The sequence below is a fragment of the Dysidea avara genome, chromosome 13, assembly GCF_963678975.1.
Source record: "Dysidea avara chromosome 13, odDysAvar1.4, whole genome shotgun sequence".
NCBI classification, from domain to species: domain Eukaryota; kingdom Metazoa; phylum Porifera; class Demospongiae; order Dictyoceratida; family Dysideidae; genus Dysidea; species Dysidea avara.
In genome coordinates this window covers 5,524,458-5,529,722 of record NC_089284.1, presented here as the reverse complement: position 1 = coordinate 5,529,722, position 5,265 = coordinate 5,524,458, and positions in this window count along the sequence as shown.

Sequence of the window (5,265 nt, the reverse complement as noted above, 5' to 3'; positions counted from 1 at the left end):
TTTTTTGCTGAATGAATTGCACAATCAACATACAATAATTTATATCTGTTGAAAAATTTTCATGTCTTATACACACTCTGTTCTTATAAAGATGCACTGAACTTTATACGTTAACTTTGTTTTTCCCTATAATTCCATGTACTACTTTGTCATATGTAGTGTACTGCATAAAAAGTTGCAAATAAAAAAGCCTGGTCACCTGGGAATTTGTAGGACCAGAAACATAATATTATATGATTAACTTGTTGGTAAGTTTTTAGACAATAGCATGTAACAAGATGCATGCAATGTAATCATAATTCTCACCTACTGAGCAAGCACTGAATCAATGCAAATTTGAATCAACTTTCTCCATACCAGATAACAGCACAATTCAGCCTGCTGTGAGATACATGGTTTTAAATACACAACAAAATCGGTCTATTCTGCTCACATTTGTACCAAATATCTTGACCTTCTAAAAACAAGTAGCCGTAGCTATTAGGGAAGGCCACTATTAATGACACATTATTAGTGATCAGGGGCAGTGGAGCAGGCCAAGCAGTGGGGGGATCAACTTTGGTAATGAAAGTTACAGTGGAACCATACAATATACATGGGCTGGTCCAGATCATCCATGCATGCCTATTGGGTCACTGTGTTGTTACAGGTACTGTAGTTACAAAGCTGTACTTAAAATTTTATTTTATAACAGTTAGAGTGGTTGATTGGTTTATCAAAGTACCCTGATCTTTGCTCCAAGCACTTAATAAAAGTTAGGGGCCATGCCCCTCCTCCCCACAATACATTCTCTATGCTGGTGATGCACTGATTTAAATTTACACCAATACTAATAATGTTTTCGTTTATATATTTAACGTACAAGTTTTCTGTTGTTAGAGGCAATACAAAACATCTACTTGTTATATCTGATATTAAAATTGATGTACTGCATGCAGCTGTTCTCAAAGATTATTCAATTTGTTCTCACTAGGAGAGGCCCCTTAGAATCATTCAGTATGGTATAAAATAATTTGACCACACTGCAAATGTTTGGAATTACAGGGAATGATGTACTTTAATTGTTTATTTTGATAAACAACTCCTACATGACCAGCTCAAATGCATCTGACTATTTAAATGAACAAACATGTACGTCTCTTCTATCTCCAAAAGTCTAAGAGATAATCAGTTGGATGGGCTCCTGCATCTGCATTACCTCCTCTCCTGCAATGTTTTTATATAAATGTGCTAAATTTTTTACAGTATATATATAGCATATCCAATAAATACAAGCATATATAGATGTGCTCACAATGTGTTTGTACTATAGGTGTTTTAAAATTTAATATTTTAATTATGTATGGGACTATACAGATGATAGCAGTATAGGGATCTTAAAACCATAAATGTTACTAGATGCGTGTTTTAGCTAGTTGCAAAGGGAAACATTTCAACCCAAGCATCAAGTAAATTAAGACTGCCACTGCAATTAACCAAAAAGAATTTTTTTCAGAATGGCTCCTCAAAAGCACCCACTAGTAAAAGAATTGGTTTTCGTGGTTCTGTATATACAAAGGACGTTTGGTGTAATGGTGAGATAGCAGTGTGCAGGCCAAGGAGGAGAGGTTTAATTTTAGCTCATAGATTTTCTAGAAGAGTTTAAATGAATGTAGTTGACTGGTCTATTAGCAGATGTTGATTGGTTTAAATGTATTAGTTGACTGGTCTAAATGTATTTTAATTTTTAGCAGATGTTAAACCTTATACTCTTAAGATACAATTTGACCACCTATAGTTGATTTTTACTCAGCCATCTTGTTATTGATTATGCTTATAAAATGAAAAAGCAATTACACTTGTAGCTTCCTGGCTAGAGGAGATTGCTTCAGCACCACAATCATCCCCCCCTGGAGTTACATTGGTATTTATTGAAGGTGCTATTCCACAGAAGACTATACCCTCTTTGCATACAAACATGTACAAAACAACACTTATATGTACTAAACAATCAAAGCATAGGCGGCGGAAAGGGGGGGGCTAGGGGGCTAAAGCCCCCCCTCAGAATGATATCACACCGAAATTATCTTTCTTGGAGTGGGGCTGAAAACCGTGATAAAGATCGAGATACTCTAATAGAGCAGTCACTCTAATAAAGTAGTCAGTGTGTAGCGAGCTATGAAAGGATTTTTATGTAGTTTATCAGCTAGAAATGGTAGTCGGTGAGGTGGAATGCTCTTGTCAGTTGGTTGCGACCTTTTTTTATTTTTTATTTTTTGGTCTCACCTTACCATACTATATAGAAATAAGTCTGGGTCAGCCCAGCCCCCCCTCATATTAACTACTTCCTCCGCCGCTGAATCAAAGCATTATATGTACTTTGATTTTCAGCTATAAATAGGATGAATCTTGTACACTGAAGTGATATCAATGTAGGAGATTCCATGGCCAAAAAACCATAGGCTAGTAGTGCAACTTCATTTTTTGTTTTAGCACACAAAGTTGCAGTTTAGGAGAGTTTTTCACAAGGGATGTTATTCCTTCAATTTTCAAAGCTGAGTTTACATGCATAACTACATGTACCAGTCCACTATGAGCTGATATTGGGTCTATTGAAGTCATCAGAAACATCAGTGTGTAGTGAATCAACATGTAATTGTTATAGTGGACATCTACCCTGAGAGCGGAAATAAAGACCTTACACGTCTTCATCTTCGATATAGGTGAAACAAGGATTGTGTAACTCCCATATTCCAGTGAGAAGTTCAGCAATGATGTCCCACAGCTCATTATGATGAATAGTAGGGACAGGTAACCTCTATTGAGAACTGTTTCCGTGCGTGCATGATGCACACACACAGTAATATTATACAGTAATAGTGGTCATTAAAGACAAAAGGCAAACAGTGGTGTGTAGAACAAAGCATCACAGGAATCTATAACAGAATGACAATGAGCACAGACAATTTGGAATGAGGTGTTCTACAATAAGTCCAACTAAGGGAGCAGTAACACTCACAGAGTTGGGGATAACTAGTTACTTTTGTAACTGTTATGTAATATAAACTTTTAAAGTAACTTAGCAGAGGCGGATCTAGGAGTTATAAGAGGGGAGAGGGAGGCTAACATAAGGTACTAATGTCTTGGGTGGAGGTCCTCCTAGCATGCAAAGCATGCTGGAACTAGGGGGTCTGGGTGCATTCCCCCCAAGAAAATTTTGAAAAATAGATGCTAAAACACTACACATTTCCACATAAAATGCATATTTCTACCTGTAGATATTTTGTATACTGCCTTTAGACAATAGGTACGGCTCTCTGCCTGCAGCATTTGTTAATGGAAAAGTTGGGTAGGTTCAGACAACCAAGCATATGTTGCACACTCTCACAATTGACAACAATAGGTGCATGTTAGAATAATAACGTTGAAAGTGAATTATGAATAATATGAGATTGAATCTGAGAGCATTTTCAATGGAAATTGTGTAAGTATTGCAATATTGAATAATAACTACACAAGTAGATGAATCAAGCCTTTTAAACAGACCAATGCACTTCATATATAGGTACAGACAGATATGGATAAATTCCATAGCAGAACCAACTATTATATGTATCTGCTGAATGTTCTATTAGGGTAGTTAGGTGACGGCTCTATTAGAGTATTTCGATCTTGTACACCTCCAATGCTGATCCGGGTGATAATGTATTGGAAAGATGCTTATAAGGTGGGTTTATGAGTATTTGTATTATTAGTGATCATATAATTACGTGAAGTCAAATTTTCATTATAATCCTCAGCATATTGATCAAGTAAAACTTTCCCCAAAGCCCCCCTCCCCCCACTGGATCCACCCCTGCTTAGTAATATCTAGTTGCATCCTCTGTAACTAGTAACTGTACAATAGTAACTACGTATAGTTACAATATTTACATGGTAACTAGTAATCATTCTTTTAAAGCAAGAACACTCTTATTTTGCACCATAAATGCTATAGCCATGCACATCAAGTTTATTTTATTAATTAATACTTTACAGGACTGTACAGATCAACATAGAAAATAAACTAAAGAGCTTAAACAATTAAATTACAGACCTGCAACATAAACAGAAAATCCTTGATTGGAAATTGAACCTGGGACCTCCAGTGTTTTAGCCCAGAGTTGTAGCCATTGTACAACGTGGCTCCCATGTAAGTAGGCACATTTTCTGTGTATACTGTTCTTTATGATTTAATGATGTCAGAAAAGATTGAACACGTCGTGGGTCATATAGTTCATGATCTGGCTATGATGTGGCAAAGTACAGTCAATTTTCCATAGGCCCGTAGCATCATCAGCCTACCAGATCTGTTACAAAAACATCACTATAGGGAGTTCCCCTGATTATGAGCTCTACCTTTTTCTGACAACTGATTTTATGAGCCTCATGTGTATTAAATTTGTATGGATGACCGATTTACCATGGGTAAAAGCAGTGTATGCACCTTGAGGATGGATAGCAGAGGTGTGTTTGAAAATAGCTCCAATTCTTTACCCAAAAAACTGTAACTTGCTTCTTTAACAAAGGGGGCAATAAACGTGACAAAGCAACCCCTAAAATAACACTTTTGAAACTTATGTGGTGATGGAAACTCCATTGAAAAGTGGTAACAGCAAGCCATCCTGTAGTCCAGTCAGTTTTTTCTGTAGCATCATCAGCATATCACATCTGTTACTTAAGTATTGTTAGGGGGTCCCCTGATTAGCTATGAGCTTTATATTTTTCTGATATCTGATCTTGTGAGCCTTGTGTGCATGTATTAAATTTGTATGGATGATTCTGGTAGCTACACTAATGCCGGTCAGAGATGCCAACCTCTGAACAATTTTAGGAGTGAGAACTCAAACACTACCAGCAATGTGGACTAGACTCAAGTGCAGCTCCATGATTTTCGGTAGTGAAGACCAAAAAAAAAAGAAAAAGGTCACTGCATACTCATAAATAAGCACAAGGCTTCCAATTTTAAGCACAGGGCTAATGATGAAGTGCGAGAAATGCGTGAGAACTAAGCTGAAAGAGTGAGAAACAGAGGGTTAGGCGTGAGATTACTACCCAAAGAGTAAGACTCACGTCTATTAAATACGTGAGAGTTGGCATGTCTGTAATGCTACTGCATAAAAGTTCTTCAACATTCTTGTTGCCCTGCTTTTCTAGCTTAGTCATGTTCCAAGATTCCACATAGGTCTAAAAAAGCCTAAAAATCATAAAAACCATGGATAATATCATAGATATTATATACTACGT